This window comes from Passer domesticus, chromosome 13, assembly GCF_036417665.1.
Source record: "Passer domesticus isolate bPasDom1 chromosome 13, bPasDom1.hap1, whole genome shotgun sequence".
Classification (NCBI taxonomy): domain Eukaryota; kingdom Metazoa; phylum Chordata; class Aves; order Passeriformes; family Passeridae; genus Passer; species Passer domesticus.
The window spans coordinates 19,246,454-19,271,802 of record NC_087486.1 but is presented as its reverse complement, the minus strand read 5'-3'; the positions used below and the strand labels follow the sequence as shown (position 1 = coordinate 19,271,802).

Here is a 25,349-nt window from a genome sequence, read left to right as displayed (position 1 = left end):
AAATGGTAAGGTATGAAAAGCACTGTCCTTTTGGAAATTAATTGCTGGAAACCAGGAAGTCACAATACTAAGACTGAGCTTTCTTATATGCTAGAGCTCCTTTACAATGCATTCTGGTGGATTTGTGTTAAACTATGGGCCTACTCCATTTGTACAACTCTTCTAGTTTAGAAATCTGACAGATCTTTCGGGTAAGATTTAAGGAATTGAACTGTATTGATGACTAGTGGTATTGATTCTTAATAACCTGAGCCATTACCAGCTGTGTGGGAATGCTTTATTGCCACTATTTTCAGTGAGTTTGGATGCAACAGGTACTACAATTCTGATTGTATATCAGAGCCTTATAGATAAGAACATCCATCATGCCATAGGTGCATTAGTGTCTAGCATGTTCCTCTAGCCAAAAAGCCAAGCCTATTTCTGGGACATATAAACAGATAACTCCTAGCACAGAGCTTCAGAAAAGAGATTTTTTTTTTTTTTGAAACTCTGTTACTGGGAGTCTAAAGGAATTTAAACGAGTTAATCTAGTAGAATCATTAGGAGAGAACTGCAAGGAAGGGTAGGGTATTTGCCCCTCCTTTCCCACTGTAGGTATATCATAATTAGCTATTTCAATTTAAGCTGTTCTTCTAAACTTGCTTTGATAAAATATTTGAAGTTGACAAGCTCAGAATGTTCATGCTGTCTAAAGATAACTGATTTATCTCCTTCAGTATTATTACAGATGCAGAAGAGAGCACACAAAGCTAACCTGGATTTAGATAACTGTCTAATAGAAATTTACAGCTAAATTAGAGGAAGTCTGCTACTATCATCTAGATTGGAAAGACTTATGATCATAGTAATTTATAATACTTGAGAAGTAATGTAGATAAATTTTAAAAATGACATTTGAAGTTAGGAAAAAAGAGTCATATGAATAAAAGTTATTTCTGGATAAAACATGATCTGGTTGAATGGAGTTTTTATAATTTTTAATGCTTAGTAATCAAGACTGGATATTTCAAGGTGGCAGTCTCTGCTGGCTCAAGGAATAGTCAGGCTTTTAATGAGGAATTCATTGTAAGTGATTTTTGGGTTCTGTGATTCAGAGTCCAAAGTAAAATATAAGGTAAGCTGTGCTGAATGAAATTCATGAGTCTTCAAAGTCAAGGTTTGTCCTCTGTCTCCTCTCCATGTACACCTTAACCCCAATGGCCAAAATATATTTCATTTCAGTGATAGTTTCCCCTAAGTCTTTAAAAAAAGAGCAATGCCTCAACTTGGAAAATCTTGCCATATCTGTAAATTACTGAAGTAGCTGCACTCAAAATTGCCAGCCTCCAGAACTGCAAGTAGCTATCTGAAAAATTAAAGGGAAATAAGATATATTTCTGGGGATTTATTTTCCCTGTAGAGTGATAACAGAAGAAAAATCATGTGAAAGAAGGTACATGGCTCTGAAAGAGACATTGTGTAAAACGTAAGCATACAAGGATTGTAGCTTTTGCTTTGTAAACAAAAGTATAAGGAGACTATAAACATTTCAACAGTGGCACGGAACAGGTTCTTCTGGTGTTTATTTGATGTACTGCTCTGCAGTGAGTACTCGCTGTTGTCCTTTGGGCACCATCTATATCTCAGAGAGCTTTGTTCCAGCCCCTTCTGCTCCTCATGGCTGGCTATTGCAGGGGCATATTCATCCAGAGGGTGTTTAACCCTCCCAAGGAATCCATCTGACTTTGATGGGATGCTGAAATTTCAAGAAAGTCTGGTTTGACCCCACATGCTACTGAACAATTTTTTCTTGTGATGTCACAAAATCAAACTTACTCAGTGTTTGCAGGTGACCTGTTCAACATTAGGCTGCCCTGTGTAACAGGGGGTTCTTGTTGGAAATCTGAGTCAGATTATATAAATAATGTCTGCAGTCAAACAGAGGTTATGTGACTTTTCAAATTCTGAACTCCTTTTTGACTCTAATGTAAAAAACAGTTAGAAGGGGGGGAAAGGGAAAAAAAATAAAGAAGCTGTATCTTTCAGTTGCTCAGAACTCCTTATTCAGTTATTTTAAGTTGATCATCCATAAGGGTTGTTTTCACATTAGGGCATAAGAAAAATTCACTGGCTATAAGATAAAGACAATGTAATAAATATTGTCATTTTATTTCCAGGACTCTCTAATGCTTTTAAAGAATCACTGAGCTGTGAAATGAGCACAGTTGTTTGTGTCTTCAGAGAACCCTGCAAAGTGATTAGCATCCCCTTCCTAACTGAAACATATTCATAGTGTAGTACATTGTCATATTTAATGGCCTTCACAAAAAGAAGCTGTGGCTCTTGAACAAAGAACAGTCACATACTGAAAATTATACAAGTCAAGAGCTCAAGGTGCTAAATGTTGGCATGCCTATATCAAACACAGGCAAATTTGAGGACTGACTGCTTCCTTTAAAGTAGCTACATTAACAAACTGTCTGCTGGATTTGCTGTTAACTCACCAATTGCATGAGGGTTGAGAGTGTCCTCAGAACATTTTTACACAGATACTTTACCATGAATTTTGAATGGTTTGTTTAGCTTCCAACTTCACAGCATGGTGGTTGTGAAGTTGTGATGACTCCCTGAGTGGAAAGTAGTGGAAGACTGTTCTGTGGTGAGCCTCCCCTAGACATGTCATACCTGCAGTAAAGCAAAATTGCTGTTATTCCTCTTCAAAGTCACTGAGAACTCTATAATTACTGTGTCTTGAGACTGAAGTTAAAGAGGATTCTTAACTGTTTGCTGCATCCAACTGTCTGTGGGCACACACTGCTGTCAGAGAAAAGCGGCATGGTTTTCACTCAGACAGTAAGTGCATATGTGCTTTCTCAGTCTGGATCTTGTATGTATAATCAGTTCTTAATAACGTTACTGCAGGTAGAGCAGCCCTCAATGTTTTTAAAAAAAAATCTAACCACTATCACGAAAAAACCCAACCCACAAAACTCATAAAACCAAACAAACTCACAACACAAAGTGAACTTAGAACTGTGGATTTAGAAGTATTACACAATATTATTCTTTATCCTTGCTTTATTAGATGGGCACAAGGCAATAACTCCTTTGCCTAGCAAGGGAGAGGTGATCAATTGTGGGAAACGACACTCATTTTAAAAATTTCAAAGGTTTATTAAACCTTAACAAAATACAACAAAAGACTGAATAAGGAAAAATTTACAGCGCTGAGACCATGGAATTAAACCATCATGTGCTCATCTACAACATCGATGCTCCCTGTTTTGTACCCTGGCCCTTCCCAAAGTCTTGTCAGTCAACTCCTTCTCTGCCATCCATTGGTGGAGATCACTTTCTTGCAACTTCATTGGAGGCCAGGTGTTGCCATGCTGCACCTCCTAGTAACAAGCCTGCCCTTTCCCCCAATGCCCCGGCTACCAAGGCCATCCAGTGACAACAATACAAAGAGAAGGGAAAGAGGACTGTGGGGAGAACACATCACAATAACATAACTATACATCTATAAAACTTCTCTCAACATACACATAATATTCGTCCCTTAATTGTGAGAGCCAATCACATTACTCATCTATAACCCAGTTGACTGGCTTTGGAGAGTTTCTGCCCTGTTGTCTGCCCAGTTTGTAGTCAGAAGTACAGTACAGAAGGGAGGCATGGGGATTGCACAAAGAGCATGTCCTCTTTCTTTTATCTGCCACTGTGACTTGTGCTATCTCACTGTTACATGCTGAGCTATATCAATAGCAGCAGGCAAACCTGAATAGCAAATTTTCAGCATAGTAAGAAATTTGGGTTGTCTGATTTTGTCTGAAGGTATATCTCAGTTGTGTAATATGTATTGTTGGAAACAATATAACTTTTAAATTTTTATTTTGTCTCTCCAGTTAGGCTTGAGTTGACTTTGCCTTGGGGAAAGGAATTTTCTTTAGTTGTTTCAAGAGATGTAGAATCACTCTAAGGAGATGAGCTTAACATACCGACAGACTGGAATTATCCCAAAGTTACCCAGAAAGATAAAAGGTCATAAATGGAACATGAATGGAACATCAGAGACTGTCTACAAATATCTACTCACAGATGCCACCTCTGGAAGAATTGGAGACATCTGGTCTGGAAAAAACTAATAAGAAAATCGAAGAATGAAGACCTAATTAACATCGGAGGTGAGGAGATTTGAATCTAATGGGAAACTGAATACTGGGGTTGCTCAACTCTGGACCAATGAACTTTGAAACAGTGCACCTCTATGGGTTTTGACTGTATAAAGTTTGGGGGGAAATCCTGCAAAAAAATGTGTGCTTGAAATATTTTCCTTGGCACATCCTGGCCAGAAAATAAACTAATGCCTGATTCTCTATAATTTCAAATACAGTGCTAGAGGGTTTTATTTTCTCCCTGATTTTTGGTGACAGTAGTGTTCAACAGTTCAGGAATTAGCATTTGTGTCTATAACAGTGGTCCATTGACCCAGATCCTCTCAAAACATAGCACTGAGTTCACTCTTTGAATGCTTTTGACTCCTCAGCTCATCAGAGAGGTAACAGTCTTGTAATTCCCTCCCAGATCTGCTGCTGCAGTTCCTAGATGTGTTGTGGCTCTTAATAGAGTTGTCAAGGAATAAAAGTAGCTCTGAGCATTTTTTCTCTATCAGTTTTTGGTTGAGAAGTTCAAGTCTGGTAGAATACATACCATTCCTCTTCCATGCTCTACGTTATGATCAAAATTTAATATGGGAAATGTAGATTAATTTGTCATTAGCTGTCACCTACATATGTTGCTCTAGGTCCGGTGGACATTCATCTTCTAATTACAACTTGTTTTGTTGTTCAGCTCAATTGTTTCTGCTGTTTTCAATAAAACAAATCTGCTGAAAGCAAATTGTATCCTCATTAGGACTAATTAATAATTGCCTTCTTTTAAAATAACTTCATGTGAGGCTTTCCATAGAACAATAAACTGAATTTTATTCAGCTGCAGACTTCATGTCAAACATTTTGCAAAGAGAGCCAGATGCCATATAGAAATAGTTCTGCAAACCCTAGCACTTTCTTTGTGTTTTATGCTTTTCCAAATGTTACATTTGTTCTTTATTCAGACCAGCAAAACTGGTCTGGCAGACTTCTGGAAACCAGAACAGCAGGATACAACCTGGGAAGTAGGAGCTGAAAACAATCATGTCTTAATACTGATTCTTATAACTTGCTTGCTGAGAAAATTCTGTTCTAGGATTCCTTTGGTGATATGACTTTAGTTAACTGAGAGCAGAGACAGTAAGGGATCAGTTAGCTTTGCTGTGTTCTTTCAGGTCACACAAGATTTTGGCTTTTCATCACTATAGCTTTTTTTAACATTCAGTTAAAGCCTGTAAGACAAAAATAGATTGTGATCTGGCAGTTCCCATCTTCTAACAGTCAAGGCACAGTAGCTGGAGGAGGCCTGTATGAGTGAGACTGGAAGGGATGCAGCTGTCAACAGGCAATTTTGCAGTGGCAAGTTTTCCTGAGGAACACTGTAGTTCCCACAGCTTCCCCAGCCGCGGGTCATTTGTTGTGCTTTGTCTCATCTCCCCGTCATTCCTTGGGGCAGCAGCAAGGATGCAGATCCCACAATTGGCTCCTGTTTCGAGAGCAGTGGCAGATGCTACCCTGTGTAAAAAGGAGTTCTCTCCTGTTTGTAAAACAAAATACTGATTTGCCTTAATTTAGAATTTTTTCTCTTGATCCCAAGTTTTATCTAATTAGAGTTCAAATTACGTGTACCCGCTCTATGAGAAAGTGTATTCGTTGCATAGGACTAAGTGACATGCAGAGTAGAGACTCCACAACCAGCAAGGTTGTTGAGTAGGTATGTTTATTCAGCACTGGGTGCACAAGGGATCGCTCCACCACAAATGTGTGCACCTGCCATGGTGATTTACCTGGTTTTTGTACATAAAGATGTTACATATTCAAGCTAATTGCAAAAGAGCCTATACATACTCATAACCTTTCCCCGAAAGGCAGGTTTTATTATAATGAGTTCTGGGAAATAATTTCCATAGTCCTCACCTTTGGCTTCTCCTGATTGCACTGCATAGTGCCTGCTGGTGATCTTGGTCTGGGGGCTTAGGATGAAGTAAGCTCCTCTTCTATGCACTGAACTTTTCAGCTGTGTTGTCACGTATGCTCCTTGGACCTTTGGCATTTCTTCAGACCACAAAGCCAGTTTTGCCTGGTTTAAGATGCTCCAGGCAGCAGTCCTTGCTATTATCAGGAACTGAGAGAACAGACCTTCCTCATCCCTTTTATCATAAGAGAGCTTTTTTTGTTTGCTTGTTTTCTTGTTTGTGTGGGGTTTTTTGTTTTGTTTTCTTTTGCTTTGTTTTCTTTTGTGTCTAGACAAATATAGTTGTTTATTCATTCTTGTTATGTATCAGCTGTGGACCCAGCACTCAAAGTCACAGGGCAGGATGTAGAACTTCTAGGGGAATTTGAACCTGTCCTGGTGGTTGTTTTTGATCTGATCTTCTCAATTGGATCATATATCTGAATAAAACAGAAATAACAGCAATGAAAAATTTTGTTTGCTGTGTCCTTTTTCCTGGCACCAAGTAACACATTCATCTGTATACACGTCCTTGGAAAGCCTTAACAGTGCAGGAGTAAGATACTGCCAGCTGCTTTGTTCTTCCTGATGTTTCTGGCAGTGGCTGGTGAAAAAGGACTCTTTCTGAGCATGAGGACAGCTTGGCAATGGGGGCAGAAGAAATGCCCAGATGAGCAGTCCTGCACTTTAAAAACTAGAAAGTAGCTGTGTTTAGTTTTCTCTTTGTGGTTCCCAGGGACTAAGGGATTTGGAATTAAATGGGGATTTCAGATTACTGTCTTGGCATGGGGCATCAATGTTTCATCTGCATCTAGCAAGGACTGCCTGCTAAGAAAAAGTTAAACAAGTCAGGCATGGTTTACTTGCAGTGCTAATATACATAGATGAGTCAAGGGTATCATTCATGTCTTAAAAATGCGTGCAAAATTTTGTGTGCCCTTGGAAAGAAGGAGAAATCCTGTATACACTTCTGCATGGAATCCCTGCCACAGAGGTGCCCTGTGGTTTTGTCCATGTGGGCAGCCATGCAGTCATCACTTAGAATCTGCACCTTTACAGAGAGAAAAACAAGCACAGATTTTGGGCTGGTGGCTTCTTCTTCTTTTAACTCCTGAAGCAAGTGGGTACTCAGTTTTGAAATTGATAGTTTGCAGCTTAAGAGAAAGCCTGGTTTGTAAAACTAATGACTCAAGGAAATAGTACAAAAGAAATGTCAGCTTAAGGAATGGGTAGAATGAAGATAAAAGGTAAAGTCAAGCTTTTCCTTCTTATTCTGGTATCTTTTCTAACTGAAGCGTCTGTTCCAAACATTGCTGAAGGGTGCTTAGGCCAAATTTCCAACCTCCCTATGTAATATTTTACTCAGAAACACATGAATCACCCCGAATGAGAGAAAAAGATATTGCATCAAACGTGTGGGTTACCAAAATTACTGAGCTCATATGGAGAAACAAAATTATTTCTGTGATTGTTCCTCACTGTGCTAATTCCCAGACATGCTTCTGGCTTTGGTGCCAACTCCACAGTGATTTTGGAGATGCCATGATTAGGGCTATGAAAAGGCTTTTTCAGTTTCACAGCTGTACCTAGGGTTGTCAAATGGGGAATAATTTTTTGACTGGAGTAAACATGCAATTTTTGTATTTTATCTGCCAAATATAATGCTGGAAATAAATGTCTTCTTTTAAAATGAGATCTCCCTTTGTTTCAGCATGGAGGTTTTTACTGTGGACTTGTACAGAATAAATGATAACAATAAAGTGAACCATTTGGAAAGAGAGATTGCCAAATATTTCAGGAATTTGACAGCATACATTTTCTCAGCTGGAAAGATCCAAGTGCCATGAGCAATACTTCTGAGTGTCTGAGTCCTCCTCTCATACCTTTTAGAAAAGTCAAGAGGCAAAGTTTGTTAAACAGGCAGATGGGAGGCTGTGTTCTCTGTATGTCCTTAGTTACTGTATGTCGGAGGTTAAGAAGGAAGTGAGTTTTTTGGGAGGTTGTGGTCAAACAAATCAGTGCTTGGATTTGAATATTGGCACCTGGTTTGGCCACTGAAAGTATGGACTGCCTCTGAAAACACAGGGAGTTAAAATCAGAGAACTCTCAGGAATTCTTTTTCTTGGTCCCGGTCAGTGAAGGAGGTCAGAGCTCCCCTGCCCAGCCAGGGCTGGGTGGGGGAGAGGAAGCCATGCAGCCAGGGTGAGGTAGGCCGGAGCTTTGGGCAGAGGAGGGGGGCGAAGGCTCTGAAAGATGGAAGGGTGGAAGAACACTGAGAGGCATCGGGCCCCCCATCCCACCGGGAGAGAGATAGAGAGAGAGAGAGCACCAGTTCCTGTGCTGCCTTGAAATTTGATATCATGTGCTGGCAGCACAGCCAGCCAGAAGGAGAAGTGGGGGTTGTGGCACCGAGAACTGGCCGCTGTGGGAGTTCTGGGCAGACAGAGGTGAAGATTTTAACCCCTTTCTAGAATAATGGAAACCTTACAAATACTGATCCTCCTGAATCTGAATGAGGAGAGAGAGAGATGAAGCAGGAGGAAATGAGCAAGTGTGATGAAAGTGAGTGTAAGTGAGAGATGTTAGAAGAGGTGAGAAGAATCCTAGGTGGGAGGAGATGATGGAGTGGCCTTGGGCTGGACTCTTTTCTTGTATGGCCATGGACAGACCCATGTTTTTCCTGTGACACAGAGACTGCATTTAGGGGGAGGCAATGCCTTGAAGCCAAGAGAGTGCGGTGAAGCAGTGGCATGAACAGAGACGGCTGAGGAGGATGTGGTGATGCCCTCTGTCTTCAGTGAAGAGGAAGATCTCTGTTCACGAGGCCCCTCAGCCCCAGGGGGTAAATTTGGGGGGGACTGGTGTCCCGAAACTGAGAGACTGCTTCTTTTGGAACTGGGTGGAGCATCCTTAAAAGGGGAACCCTAGAAGCAGTTCTGGTCCATGTGCAGTGGTGAGAGCACTGGACATGGAGGGAAGAAGTCACGAGGGTAAACGTTCTCCAAGTGGTGCCACGAGTGACATGGAAACAAAAGAAGTTTCAATTGTGTTTCTGGGGGAAACCTGTGGTGCAAGGGGGGACTTCTCTCTCCCTGATGGACTTGAGGGTTGATTATTTAAGAGGTGGTGAGAGACTGAAAGTTGATTATCTGAGAGATGGTGATGGGGTGGAAATCTATGGTGTTATTTCATGCTGTGGAGGAAATGGGGGGGAGGAGGACGAATGTATTTGGAGGGTCTTCATTCTTAGTGCTGTGTCTGTTCCTTTTTAGATATTGGAATTAATAGAGTTTGTTTCCTTTACTCCTAAGCTGGAGCCTGCTTTGCTCTGTTCCTGATCACATCTCACAGAAGCCACTAGGGAAAGCGTATTTTCATGGGGGTACTGGCATTGTGCCAGCCTCTAACCATGACAGCTTTTGTATGAAGAAGTCAATCTTTGTCAGAACAGGGACTGGGGTTCAAGCATTTCTTTTCCCAGGCTAGTGCTGGGAATGAAGGTATTAGTGCAAAATAGAACTGAATCAGGGTGAGTTACCTCCAACTTCTTGACATGTTTCTTCAGGTTGCTCTTAATGCTTAGTGGGGTGTTCCAGATAGAATTTTGTACTGAATTCAACTTAAATGTGATTTTAGAAAACCTAAGTTATATTCTTTGGAGAAGCTAGTAGTTCCAGGAAAAAAATTTCTTTGGTGTGACATAGCCGAATGTGGGAAAACAACTGGGGACCCTGTGGACATGTAACAAAATACAGTTAGAGAAAACTGAAGAGTTAGAGTAGCATCTTAACACGAGTTATAGCAGTACAGAAATTATAGGGTAAATCACATTTGCTGCTTCTTGGATGGAATGCAGTTGGCATGACTTGAAACCTATTCCAGGATAATTCCCCATCCACACACACCTCCTGAGGGGGATAGAATGTAGGGTAGGGCAGAGCAGAGACACCCTGGCCAGGCTCTGTGGGAATCCTTGCAGGGAAGGGAACTTGATGGTACTTTGCAGCTGATAAACCTAATACCGGGGAAGATAATGGAATATATCCTACTGCTGAGCCAACAGCTGTGGTGAAATTCCTCTCCTTAGATGAATTTGCTTCATTAAAGCCTATATAATAACATTAATGCAGCCCACCATCCCAAAGATCCCTGCCCCCAAGGTACAACCACACTGGGCATGTGCTCTGTGTTCTTTTTGACTGTATCTGTAAAAGCAAGAGAATTTTATACCCATCAGTAAAAAAGGTGTGTCTGTCTGAATTGAGCCAATTGAAGCTCCACCTAAACACAAAGAAATAATATAAAAATCATACAAGAATAGGGGAAAAGTTAAGGAATACTCTATCATAGCTGTTTGGATCAGTCAAGGGGCTAAAGCTGTCTTCTCCCCCATAGAGACACCTGTTGGGTAAGAATCATACTTTATGTTTGCTGAACATTTTATTTGGTATTAGAGCTTGTCTGTATATTCTTTCAAGCATATTTTTGCAGTCACACACTATCACTGACAATCTTCAAACCTTAACCTGTCACAATTTTATATTAATCATGAGTGTTATTCCGTAAAATATCAATGTGAATCCTTCCTGGGTGCTGACAGTCACTGGCAGTGGGGAACACACTGCAATAAAGATGAGACTCTGGCTGTGCTTTTGAAAGTAAGAATGCCTTTATTTTGTCAGCTACCATTATTTTTATTTACTTATTTTAACTAGTCTGCAGGGAGATTAATCTATGGAGAGGACTAGAACTAGTAAATAAAATAAACAAAAAATCACTTTCACTAAATTCTGTTTGTCTTAACTCTGCTGTTACATGTATTTGATGTCCATATATCTACTCTGATAGAGTTGGAGACAATGACAACTCCAGTGAGTCAATATTATAGTTAAGAAGGCACTTCCCATATCCCAGCTTCTCACTGCTTGATCTGCACAAAGCTAAAACAACTTTTCAAAAGGTTGTTTTATCAACAGCTGACTTTACAAGAAGCTGTACTTTCTCCTTGGACTAAGACTGGATAGGAAAAAAATTATATTTTCAGAGGCTGGAAGAGTTTATGCTTCATGCTTAGAGAGTCAGTGAAGCTCCTGGTCAGTTAACCCCTGGGTTATTGCCAGCACACTGTGACCTCTTTGTGTGCTAAACAATATAATTCCCTTTTCACATATGTCAGGAAGGCCTTGGCAGGTAAGTGTGACACTATGCTCTTTTAGGACAATGCCAGACTGTCAGTCTAAGAACCAGAAAGGTTTTGCTGGCCTCAGCCATTGGACAGATGGCAGCAGGAATTATCCAGCACAGTCAACAGTGATGGCACAGGACTTGCGTTTCATGTTTCAGAGCAGTGTATGAGTTGAGAATTGTAGGTGAGCCATTCCCAATTCTTAGGCTGGTCTGGCTAAGTCAGGAAAGGTTCACCCTGAGGATGAATAAATCACTGAATGCTGGGTAATCTCCTGTGTGGGCAAGCCTGACTCCTCACTGGGGGCTGTCACAGGCATGCCAGGGGCAGGTTGAGTAGTGCTGTTGGTTTTTTTAACATTCATCTGTGTTGAACAGTATTTTAGCACTAGTAGTCTCTTGGGGTGCATGGGTTCTTTTCAAAAGCTTTAACATCCTGAGGAATGCAAAAACTCATTCTTCAGTGACTGTTATGTAGACATGGGAGTGTGGAAAGGATGCACATCAGTAGAAATGTTCATCTGCTGTGGCCTAATAAGGCAGCAATTAATTGCTCTGGTTTGGCTACACAGTGACCGACCTGGACTACCCTTGCTCAGAGGATGGGCAGTGTAAAGTGAGCTCTGCATGTGGCTAATTGATACATCTGTGCTTTCCTAAAGCAACGTCTCATTTGTAATGTTCAAGGCATAGAAAGTGATCTATCCTAGAGGATTACAGTTGTCCTCATATCTCTGCATATCTCTGCTCCTTCAGTTGTATGTAGATCAGAGTGCATAGACTCAAATGATAGTTTGCAGCAGCAGTAGGGAAGAGCTGCTTCTTCATCTGCTCCGGGAGTACAGCACAGCAGTAAAAAGGCTTGTACCTTTCTGCTGCAGGTGGGGATCATGGGAGGTATGTGTGCCTAGAGCAGACCCATGCCATTTGTCCTGGCATGAAAATTCAAATTTTGTGTGTCCCTACATATTGGGGACTTCCTCCTGACCTCATCAATCCAAGTGTTCAGTGAGGAATATATGATGATGTAAGCAAGAAACACATTTTCCTTACAATGCTCCAGGGTCTTAAACAGGTAATTTAGACACTTCTGCTTGTAATTGCAGTAGCTTTTGGCATGGTGCTGTACTTTATGCCTTTTTTAGTGTTTTATTAGAAGGCAGCATTAGTGCACAGTGAGGCATCTAGACTGTTGCAGGGAATTAGAGGCATTAAAATAAGAAAGTGCTATAATTATGACAGCAGCAGCAGCAGTTGCTGCCAGCCATTATTAGCTAGCAAACTTGATTTTGGGAACAAATTGTCCCCTACTCTGGGCTAGGATAGCAGGCTGTGTTTTCATAATGTATGCACTATATACAATGTAGTAAAACCTGATGATAGCCAATTTGTTTTGTGGCCACATGGCATGTGACTGCATAATTTTAAGGAAGAAGCTGAAGTCTTGTCAGCTTTATTTGAACTAGTTCAATTAAGACTGAATGTGTCTTCCCTTTCACATAGGCTGTGATCTTTATCACTGCCTACAGAGGAGAGGGTATGTGTTTGTCCTCTCCTGGAAGGACTGGGGCTCCCTTTTTGTCCTGTCTTCCTGTGAAGCAGAAATGCCTTAGACTCGCCAATGTCAGCAAAAAAGCTCCCTTCTTGCCTGATGGTGGTAGTGGCAGGATGCTGTTGGTTTCTGAGTGCCAGCACACATTGCCAGCTCGTGTCCAGCTTGTCATTCACCCTCAAGTCCTCCTCAGCAGGGCTGCTGTCTGTCTATTCATGCCCCAGCCTGGATTGATTCCAGGGATTGTCCTGAACAACTGAAAATAAATGAAGAGGAAATATAATTTTAAAAAAACAATAAATATTTCTACCCTACTGTAAGAGGTCTTTTTAATCTCTCTTTTTATGTAGTAATTTGCTGGTGGAAATCTGAGACCACTATTCCTGTCCTCATTTTACTTTAGTGTCCTTATGGGGGCAGCATCTGTTGAAGTTGGAACCCAAAAGTCTTTTTATTTGAAAATACATTAAGAAGATGCTCTCAATCACAGACAGTTTGCCAGTTAATCACCATGGTCCCTTTTCATTCCTGATGAGTTCATATCATGAATAGATGAAAGAACAAGGAGTGTTGGTGACAGGATTTCTTCCTAGCTAAAAGGTGCTTCCTTAAGTTCCCTGCTGCTATGCAGAGCTGTGTGAGTTGACACAGGCAGGCACCCATGACAACCACAAACTTGGAGCTAGAAAGCAAAGAGTAAATTTATTTCCATTATCTTGGGGTATCCTAACAGGGGTATCCCTGAAGCAACTCCTGGGCAGAGGCACACAGGTGCAGATGCAGGCACCGTTAAACACAAAGGCTGTAGTTGTATAAACCAGGGTTGACTTCATTGAATCAAGACCACTGATCCTGTTGGAAGCTTGGAAGGCAGAGTTATTAAAACACTGAATGTTTGCAGCAGCATGGATTTTTTTCTTCTTTTTTCTCCACTCTGGAAGGATGCAAACTGAAGATCTTTTGCAGTCCAATCAAATTATAGACTTCCATTGCTGGTTTTGCTTGCTATTTTAATTGACCTGCTCTCCTCAAAGAGCTGACAGATGTCATTCCAAAATGTCTCTCAGTGATTTTTCATCAGTCTTGGAAGCTGGAGAGATCCCAGCTGACTGGAAGCTGGTGAACATTGTCTCAGTTTTCAAGAAGGGCAAGAAGGAGGTCCCTGGAAATGACAGACCTGTCAGTCTCACTTCAGTGCTGGGTAAAGTTACAGAGAAGATTATTCTGGGAGATGTTGAAAAACACCTGAAAGACTATGTGGTCATTGGTCATGGCCAGCATAGCTTCTTGAGAGAAAAGTCCTGCTTGTCAAACGTGATTTCCCTTTATGACTTGGTAGCCCATCCGCTTGATCAAGGGAAGCCAGTTGATGTAATTTTTTTAGATTTCAGTAAAGCTTTCGATACTGCCTCTCAAAGTTTCTTTCTGGACAAAATATCCAGCACTTAACTGGATAAATACGTCATGGGATGTGTGAACAGTTAGATCACAGTTCGGGTGCAAAGGGTGACAGTGACTGGGGTGACATCAGACCTATCACTAATGGGGTTCTGCAGGGCTCCATCTTCAGCCCTGTGCTTTTCAGCATCCTCATAAATGGCTTGGATGCAGGACTTGAAAGGATACTGAGCAAGTTGACAGATGCTACAAAACTGGGAGGAACTGTTGACTCTCTCAAATCCAGGGAGGCCATTTAGAGAGACCTCGAAAAATCAGAGGGCTGGGCCCTCACCAACTGTATAAAGTTCAATAAGGGCAAGTGCTGGATTCTGCACCTGGAATGGGACAACCCTGGATCTACAGACTGACTGGCGAATGAAATGCTGGAAAGCAGTACTTTGGAAAGGGCCCTGGGGGCCCTGGTCAATGGGAAATTGAACATGAGTCAGCAGGGCCCTGGCAGCCAGGAGGGACATCCGTGTCTGGGGCGGCATCAGGCACAGCATCACCAGCCAGGCTAGGAAGGTGATTGTCCCACACTGCTCTGCACTGGGTCAGCGTCACCTCAAGTATTGCGTGCAGGTTTGGTAACCACAATATTAAAAAGATATTAAGCTATTACAGTGGATGCTATTACAAGGATGGGGAAGAGCATTGAGGGGAAGCCCCATGAGAAGCAGCTGAAGACACTTTGTCTGTTCATCTGGAGGAGACTAGGGGAGACTTGTGAGGAGAAGTGGAGGGGGAGGTACTGATCCTCTGTGGTGACCAGTGACAGGACCTGAAGGAACAGCCTGAAGTTGTGTCAGGGCAGGTTTAGGTTGGATACAGGAAAGGGCTTTTCACCCATTAGGTGGTTGGGCAATGGAACAGGCTCTCCAGGGCACTGGTCACAGCACCAAACCTGATAGAATTCAGGAATAGTTTTGACAATACTCTCAGGCACAGGATGTGACTCTTGGGGATGGTTCTGTGCATGGCCAGGAGTTGAACTCAATGATCTTTATGGCTGTCTTCCAGTTCAGCATATTCTGTGCATGGAACTATTGAGTATGCAAGCAAAAGGCATGGTCTGCACTGGTGGCAATGTCCCAGTATTCACCAGCTCAACAGAGCTAACAAGCCTCAAGGCTGTGGTGTCCAGACAAAGGGAATCTGCCCAGGATAAGGCCATGGGGAAGTTTGTATTGAGGTGAGAAGCATAGGTGGCATTGTTGCTGATTTAGGGACTCTCTAAACAGAGACACAGGGTCTAGTTCAAAAGGAGATGTTTATTCTGTGCAGAGGGTGTAAGGTAGAAGCTTTTCACAAATCAAGCACACTGATTCTGAAAACTTTACACTAACATATAGATTTTACCAAACAAATCACAGTTCATTGGCCACAAATTACCTAATTCTCTTATAAATTAGTACTCTACTTCTTTTGGTTAATGATTCTCTTGCTTCTTATCTAATTAGTCCACATGTTCAATTGATGGAGAAGGAAGACTCGCTCACCAGATGATGATCGACAAGTCTCGTCTTTATTCCCGATTATTATACACCCTTTAATTAGCTCATGCATAGTGCAAAATCCCAGCTCACCATTGGCTAACTAGCTATCAGCTAACTACGTGCTGTTTTTAGTATAACTATTCCACTTTCCCAGACTATTTGCTCCACCACCTGTGTCTGTGCATTACTTCATCCGTGGGCCAAGGACACAGTTTAATTGGGATAGCAACTCCCTTCATTCTCTATCTCGGTCAAATTAATCTCACTGTGACCTTTAGCTCGGAGCCAGCTTGTTACAAAGCTCTCAACATTCAATCTTTCCCTTTTTTTGAGTCAGTGGGTTTCTTGAGACAGTCTTCAACTGCTGGACTCAAGAGGCTGTGAACTGGTACCAATCCCTTGTATTACAAAGGGCCCAGGGGCACCTGTGGCAAGAGACAGCCAGGTAACAAGAGACACATCAGAAGATGATGTCACAACAGGAAGACCCCAGACTATGTAATAAAAGTTCAGGTGGTCTTTTGTTCAGAGTCAAGCTATGAGGTTGATAAGGCAAGACCCTATTTCACAACCTCATTCTCTGTAATTCTCTGTGTGAATTGTTAACTATTTCTGACTCTTGAAATGTCAGCATCAGCATAGCTGCCTTTTTGTTGCTGCTAGCGGGCCCTGCCATTAGCTGATTGAATCCTGTCAGTTTGTGTCACGCGGAATGCCATTAGAGCAGGGGCTCCTGTGGCTCCACACTCCTGCACCTGAGTGCTGATGTTCCTACAGCAAACCAAGAGCACCCTCCAGTGGACCTGGGCTATACTTTCCAGGCTGTGGCTGCCCTGGAGCACTGGCACCCGCCAAAAGTCCAGGTTGTTATTTTTGGTGCCTTTTGGGGTGTTTTTTACTATGTACATGATGCTTAAAAAAAAAAAAAATTTAAAAATTGTTCCTTCTGTTCATTGCGCCTTTTTTGGTCTAAATTGGTAGAGTTGCACATATTTTTGTTGGTGTTGTTGTTTACTCTGTAAATAGAAAATAGGAGACAGGGCCATGAGAGAGGATATTTCCTCCAAATTAAGGCCATTACTCTTTTTTTTTTTTTTTTTTTGAGCACAATCAGAGTTTCTGTATTTCCATTTGGTCTTGCACATGTAGCTTTTTATGGGTTTTTTTCCTATGTTGATAAAATAATAGGAATGTGAGTGCTGTGCTATACCCATCCTCAACCAACTGGATGATGTGGGCTTTCTTAATCTGTTCCAGAGCACAAGTACTAGAAAAGGGTTACAGGCCTTTGTATAAACATGAGGTCTTCTGTGTGATACTGCTATTTGGATAAGTGACTTAAACTAATGAAGTCTGGTCTTGAGATCTGCTAATCCAAAGGGTTAAATAAACTTTGTAACCTAAAAAAAAAAAAAAAAAAAAAAAAAAAGCATCATCTTGCAGGAAAATCAGCAGGAAATATGCATTTGCAGCATTGAAAATAATGGAGTTTAATCCTTAGTAATATGCAAAATTATGGCAAGAATTGTAAGTGAAACACACAGAATAATAAAATGCAAGTAGAAAAGAGTAAAAAACAATATTCTTCTGGTTTAGGTGAAATCTGGATGTGCTAAGAACTTGTCTGTGAGATGGGAATTTTACCCTGTCTTCTCTCCGAATCTGTAGTTTGGCTTTTGGAAGTTTTCTGTTACCTCTGGTCAAAGTCACATTCTTATTCATACATGATCTTTTTCTCCAATGTGACTAGAGTTGCCTGTGTCCTGTTGTGCTAAGATACATACTTGTTATATTGCTGGACTAGAAATGTTGTGTTCAGTGTCTCTGAATGAGGTTAAGCTTCCATGAAAGGTGCTGACTGTCAAACTGCCAGTTTTTGCTTCTGTGAGAATCCCAATAAAGACTGTTTAAATCAAGCTCTCTGCAGTATACAGCCACTTAAATAAATCTTTCATGTTTTCTGTAGGATGCTTTTAAAATTTAGCAGATGACTTTGTAACCACTGCACAGAAAATAAATAATTGACGACATTAATGGCAATCAAAGTGTAATTTCTGCTTGCATTTTCATGATGGAACATTTCATACAAATAATTTATTTCCCATATTTGTGCATAGAAAAGATCTCTGTAGCACTATGGAGTGAAAAATTCTACGGTTAAGAATTTGTTTGTATGAACTTCATTCCCAGAAATGGATGCTTATGAATACTTAATGAATCATTGTGAATGATTATGGAGGCTATATGTGGGTGTTGAATGTTTATTTGCCCAGGCACTCTTTGCTTCTATTCTGTATTTGTTGTTTGGCTGTAGCATACCTTAATGAAGCAAATTTACTAATAGTAGTCAAGGATTTAAAAAATGTTTTTATGTTCAGACCATTTGGCCATGTTGAAGCACCTGCGTTAGTGTTATCTTAGTGAACTAGCAAACTGCCCTAATAGGAAAAGAATGATCAGACATGAACAAAAATACATTTCACCATAACTGATGATGTGGGTTTGGATGCTGCATAGGTCCTACTTGTATGTGATCAAAATTTAATTCAATCCGGAAACAGCCTAACAACTGTACCAGGCTGTCTGTTGTACCATCAGTAGCTACTGATGCCATAACACTTGTGCCACACAACAGCGGCACAGCCGGGTGGGATCAGCCTTAATACATGTCTTCTTGCTGCCAGAGGCATGCTGCTTAATGTGGCTCCGGGGTTTTTGGGGTCTCCCCGACGCCGGCTGCCTTGGGTGTCCAGTTAAGCAAAACCTGTCCGGGCCCCTCAGGCAGGCTCCAGAGCCGAAGGTAATCTTAGCAAGCTCAGCTCTTAAGTGAAATCAGCTCTTTAATGATTATCAGCTCTTTAGTGACTCCGGCTCTTGGCTTGCTAAGTGCCTTTGGCAAGACGCAGGGATAGAGGAGAAGCGCTATGTGAGATTCCACAGTGATGTCTTTATTGGTGTCTTCTGCGAAGAGTCCCAGTGACAGCTCTTCTCCCAAACAGGGCAGAAATAGGGGTTTATGTAGGGTATAGGAGTTTTAGGAAACAGTCCAATACTAAGGGTCGAGGCAAAAGTGACCTATTGTCTTACAGAGAGATAACGAGGGTCCAAAGGCAGAAGAAGGGCTTCGTAGGTCCAGTCATCATGACTAGGCATTTCTTATCTTAGGCAACTGACTGTCAGGGAGGCCTTGTTGGCCCGTGCCTGCTACAGCTGTTGACTCCAGGATCCTTTTGGTTCCTTATGTATTTTGGCTCTCCAACTGTCAATGGACTGTAGTGCTTCAAAATTTATGAACACAAAGTAGTGTGCAGAATTAGCATATTTTCTGATGTGCTAGTGTTCTTGCTCTAATTTCCTCTAAAAAGACATCAAGAGAATGTTTTTTTGATTATTGATAAAGCCATTGAAATAATTCTTTTTTCATCTGAAGAAAAATCCAGTGTTGAAACTTGCATAACATGTTTGGGTTTTTTTTTGTTTGAAGAGCCTCATTCAAAACCTTGCAGTCCTTAACCATGTATGTTTGCTGATCAATGGACTGCAGAGAACTGTGAAGCTGTATCTATGCCTTCATGACAAAAATCCAAAACGATTTCTTGCATTTTGACTTTTGACATTATTATTCTCAGGAAACTTGGTACCAAGCTCACTGTTCCTGTGCAGCATAAAAAGACTGATAGCTCAGCATTTATGTTTCAGCTTTTCTATAGTAAGTAAGCAATTCTGTGCCTTAAAATGAGAGGGTACCAGGGAAGTAATGAAAAAGAGAGGCTGTGTGGAGTGACAGGTGTGAAAATTGCCAATCGCTTGATTTTCAAATTTTTAAAAGTTTAATCGTAGTAAAATGGTTGTAACAATAGTAATATAATTAGAGTACTAAAATTTGAACAATTGAGATTAGGACAATATGAGACAATAAGGATGTCTGGGTACCTTTTTCTGAGCAACACAAGCCCGACAAAGGACACCCATTAACAGAGGATTAACCCTTAAAAACAATCGCCTGTTGTATATTCATACATCTCATACATGATGCATAAATTCCATTCAAACATTTTGTCTGTTCATCATCAACTTCTCCTCTTAATCGGTGTCTTTTTGACTGAACCAGGTGGGAAGAAGTTCATTTCTCCTGATAAAAAAGCAATAAATTCTCTTTCTCTGAAAGATTTAGGTGTCCTGCAGCTGCCATCCAGTGGGAGCCCCTCATTCCTTTCTAAAAAGAAAACATTCCACATACATAGTTCCTATTTTAACTACACAAGTTACCTTTTAACTATGAAACTACATTTACAATACTGTTAAAATGTTAATACACCATAACTTTCTAACATAACACATATAATATTCATTTTAATATTTGCGAAAAGCCAATCATAAAATACGCATTTTTCACACAGGCAAACCTTTTGCAGAGAACAGTGCCTGGCAGGTTACATGAGAATTAGCTTCTCTCTTTTCATTGCCCTCATTCCACAAGCCTTGAGCTACATGCAAGGGAGAGGTATCACACTCAGTGTCTTTCTGTAATGAAACAGCAGAAAGTAACAGCTTTAGCTCAATTAGATATGAACTATGAAGCTGCTGAGAGCTTTGGGAGGAAACATGTTTATCTGATACTTTTGGAACTCTAATCCCACAGTAACTGTTTTTCCATGTCCTGTTGAGGGACAGAGGGAGCTCAGCCAACAAGAGCCATTTCCAAAACTCCAATTTGTGCACACCTCCCACTGCAGTGGGAAATTCAGCAATGTTATCAAGGGTATTTTATATTGCTCCACTCATCCTAAAATGGCAGGTGTGTCCATCCTCAGCTCTTATTCCCCAACCCTTCAGAGGTTGTACTTTCAAGTATGCACAGTGCTGGTATCACCTGAGAGAAACAAATGTTGGGGATTGAAATCAGAAAGAAGGTTTAAAGCTATGCAAGCTGGCAGGGTCTGACGCAGGAACCCTCCTCTCTTGTTGCAATTTACTGAAAGTGGAGGTTGTGACAAATGCTGTGAAAACCCTTACCAGGCTGTCCTAACAGTGCTGTACTTTCACCCACCAGTTTAAATAATCAGCAGCTTCTGTACATTTTTGTGAGTATTTACGGAAAGCTGCTGGGACAAGATAACAGGGTAAGAGGAGGTGATGGTGGAAATAACTGCTTGTGATTCTGAAGGAATATATTTTCCATTCAGCAAGCAGTATTTCAACCCTCACTCTACTCTGCCCTACGTATATAGGTTGACTACTTTTTTTTTTTGTTACAGCAGCATTTGCAGAATTTCCTGCTCAGTAAATAACAAGATTATACCAGGCTTTCTTATCCAAAAAGAGCAAGCCCTGTAGAGTTTTGGAGAGGAGTATTGTCTTGAAGACAGGGTCATCTTTTGGGTTTTAATTCTGTTTATGTTCAGACTTGGTAGGGTGAGAGCATGACAGAGCTGTAGCCATGGCACAGCTGAAACAGTTAATGGTCTCTCATCTCAGCTCTGTGATGCTTGAGGTGTTACTTCAGAAAAGCCCATCCTCAGGTCTGTACAATTGATGCAGTAGGCTTATTTCTGAAGGGGGCTTTGGCTTGTACTCTTATTTCATAGATGTAGAAGCTGAGGTACAAAGCAAAGAAAATGAGCCTTTGACCAGAAAGTATATCTTCAGCAAAGCTGGGTGTAAACCTCTAATGAAAAGTCCCAGATCTTGCAGCCAGGCTTAAGAGTATTTGTTACCCTTTGTTTGGCTTTTGCTGGGTTTGGGTCGACAAGAGAACAGCATGCTGCACTTTGGTGTATTTGTTATAATGAATATTATGTGTTATAGTAATTGTTTTATTACATTCAAGGACTGAGCTTTCAATAGAACACAGCACTCAGAAAACTGCCTGCTCTTACTCTTATCTAATTTGCCTGAAGCAATAGATCAAGTGAGCATGGGTGATTCTTTATCTACACAGGTTTTGTTGATTATCTTTTCCCATTAATTGCTTTTCTTTCCCTTCTGTCTTCAATAATGAAATTAGAATGAAAAATAATAGAATTAAAAAGCACTCCCACAGTCAGATACAGCAATCATTTGAAGATGTTGTAAGTTTATGCCTCACACATAAGCAAAAGAGCTGTATCAGTGCCTGTGGCATGCCATGTCTTTGAATGCATTTTCAGGCTTGGCAACAGGGAGCTCAGCAGAGCTGGAAAAACATCATTCTATGAACCTTCTTTTACAGGAAATGAATGAAATGCTCGATATATGTAAGATTATAATTTACTCAGTGGTGTTGTCTTAAGGGTCTTTAGAAACAATTAAGCCATGTACAGTCTGGCCTGGGAGTTTTGGGAGTTTAGTTTCTTGCTAAAAGACTAGAGGAGCCTACGAAGTAAGAGTTGCTGTAAGAGGCATGCTCCAGTATCAGTTATTATGAACAGAATTGCTCATTCCTTCCTGGTGCTAGAACTGCCTGACTGAAGAGCTCTTGCTTAAGTTTAAATTATATCCTTCAGTGTCTTTCAGATAGGCTGTTATTCGTCTAGTTACTAAAAAAAAAAAAAATCAATTGCAGAAATCCCCAGCTGAAATTCAGTAGATCTCCCTCAGCTGTTTTTGATATTTGTAGCCATAGTTTTTGGGCATCTCAGTCTTTACCAAGCTCATCTGTGTGTGGGTGTTGTGACAAAAGGAAATACTGCTATTTCTGCATTACAGGTGAAAAATAAAAATCATCACACAGGATTTGTGTTCCCTGAGAAGGGCAGCTTTGGTCTTCCCAAGTTGTGGGGCCTTTGTCCTGTCCCCTGGGAGACTCTCTGTTTCTTTGACCATAATTCTGTTGTCCAGGCCCTGAAGCAGCTGTTTTCTATCTTAGGTTTACTCTATGGCTGTTTTCTATCTTAGGTTAACTGTATGTAAAGTCAGCTGTATTTTTTACTGGGCGTTAAATCCTAGAGCTGCTGATACTCTTTCTCAGGATTCAAATACCCATAATTCTCCTTTTACTTCCATTTTTGAATAAAATAAACTGAATTCAACAAAGGGTGCTTCAATTTTGACTGAAGACCACCAGAATTAGGAACAAGTGGGTGTGATGCATAATAACTACAGCAATTCAAATGTAATTTACTAACCATTATATATAACATAGATAAACTTGAAGCTGGGACTTAGAGAAACCCTTGCCTATTTTTGCAGAAGCTTTGTAGCTGTGTAATTTTCTTCAGTTCTTTCTAACTGTGCAATCCCTAAAATGTTGTTTCTTGGCCATAAGTGCTGCCCTACTGGGTTAGCTCAGATGCCCTTTAGACTCAGTAGCCTGTTTTAGGTGATGTGGATATCAGATGCCATAGAAAGGCTGTTAGAGCATGGCAATTATTTCCAGGTGCTCCTTTCAATAAACTCCTAATCTCTAGAGGTCAGTAATCTAGAAATTTATTGAATTCTAGAAGTAAGAATTTAATTGGACTTCATGCACCACTTTTTTTTTTTTTTTCTAAGAGGATTTTTTGGTCACTTTTTGACCCAGTGTGTATTTGTTACCTGCAACAGCTGTGGGAAGGATTTTCCCTGCTTAACTACATATTATCCAGTGAAATACCTTCCCTGTGCTCAATTTCCTGTCGCAATAAGTTTCTTTGATGGCTTATTCCAGCTTTAAATATTTGGGTAACTTTTGTAGTCTAAGGCCTTCTTGTCTGCACTGAGCATAAGAGACTCAGCACTGTGGCCAGGGGTTGTGATGAAAAGGAACATACAGAAAGGGACAAGCCACTCTTGGGTGACAGTTGGACTGACCTCTATGTAAAACAATCATTGCAGGCTTTTGTAGCAGTTTGAAAGCAGAGCAGTGATGGATATTTCTGTATGGAGAAGCTTTCGGAAGATGAGCAAATGTGATTTTTGTGAAAGGATTGCTAGGCTGAATGTGTTTTCTCCATCTCATTCACACTCAGAAAGATTTCGTGCCATCTCCTTTTGCCCTGACCCATGTAAAGATGAGTGGTTTCACATGCCTTCAAGTGCTAGAGCTGCCAGAGAAACAGACTGTTAGATAACATGACATTTCCTAGCAGAGAAGCTCCAGGTACTAGGAATATGACTGACCTTTTAATTTGAATTTCTCCTTGTTTACCCCATGAGCACTTACATACACTGCTGCAGCTAGTAACTCTTGCATGTCTTCAGCCTGGGAGTTGAGAATTCCTAGATGTTCAAATGGCAGAAGGCAGTGCTCTCTGCTGTCTGCATGCTGTAAGGCATCCTGGTGGAAAGAAAAGGCTGCCTGAAGAGTTAGGACAGACCTTTCAGCACAACCTGAGGTACCCTGGAAGAGGCTATGCTTCAGCAGTCCTGGCCTGTGCTCTATAGGGCACAGCCTGAGGTTAGACTTGGATTTTAGGCTGTTGATTGCAACAGAGCAACTATATTTCTTATTCAGCCTTCTAGAGAGTAAATATTTGGTTCAGATCACTTTGCAGTTTGAACCGGGAACAGAATGAGGTATGAGGAGAGGGTAATAAAAGATTGAACCTCATTTTTAAATTATTTGTATGTAGCATATAAGTTAATAGAAACAAGAGCAAAGGCCTGAATGAAATGCAGTACAGACACACTTTAAGCTATGCAAGTCAATGCACTTTGCATTGAGGTGCCAGAACCATGGGAGCCCTGGAAATGCCTGTTGCCCTCACCCCCTGCACAGCATCTTCAGGGCAGCAACTGGGATGGGCCAAGTGTGGCTCACCAGGGAAAGCAGTGATTTGCCACTGGAGTGGGAAGGACATGGTGTCCAGAGGCTTCCCTGGGGCTGGTGGCTGTGCTGGCTACAGTGCTAGCTGGCCAAGCACTTTGTGGTTTCGTACAGCAGAGGGTAATGTTACCTGTGTATGGAAATACAGCCTGCTTTAAAATGATGGCTCTATTCAGCCTGCTTACTTCAAGCTGACACGGAGTTGTTAACGTTTATGGCAGATGTATGTATGCATCTTTACTGCTTTACTGAAAAGATTTTTTTTCTGTGAAGGAGAAACGTTCTTTAGTTAGTTCTTTAACTCTCTACCACAATGTCGATATTTAGCTTGTAAAGTTTCTCAGGCTGCTATTTTCTGAAAGCATTTCTATATAGTAGCTTCCTCTGGTAGCATTTTGTCTTACTGCTTTATTTTTGGGTAGAATTTTATTTTTTTCAAATGTCAGACCTTTTACAAGAATACATTTCCTCTGATAACTGCCTCCCACGTGCATGAGAACAAATTTGCACTATAACCTAATTAAGGACAATTGTGTAATTATTGTTCCCAGCTGCTCAGCACTCCTGGTAGTTGATTCTGGGATCTCCATCATGGCATGAAGCTGTGGGCAGGAGCCCCCCATCCCACATGTGCCCCTGGTCCTGCAGCCTCTGGGTGGTGCCCCACACACAGAGGCCAGTGGATGCTGTGGTGCCCCAGATGACTCATTGTTTGACTTGGCAGAGGAGCCTCTGTTGGTAGCTGGTTTTTGAGGAAACAGTGATGGCTCCCACCCACCTAAAGGCTGAAGCCCTTGAGCCAAGGTGTATGCCATGTCCCTTAGGCCTCCTGTACACCTCTAGCATCAGCCATATCTTTATTGGA

General features: G+C 41.2%; 1 protein-coding gene and 1 long non-coding RNA gene across 2 annotated transcripts in view; both read left to right on the top strand.

Annotated features, from left to right (window-relative positions):
- The window catches only part of KCNIP1 (potassium voltage-gated channel interacting protein 1), a 292,230-nt gene that overhangs the window by 26,719 nt on the left and 240,162 nt on the right, over positions 1–25,349 (top strand). The window lies entirely within an intron of this gene.
- Positions 57–4,650, top strand: LOC135280418 (uncharacterized). The gene is made up of 2 exons (XR_010347371.1): positions 57–191; positions 3,888–4,650. It is a non-coding gene; the product is annotated as an uncharacterized LOC135280418 (long non-coding RNA).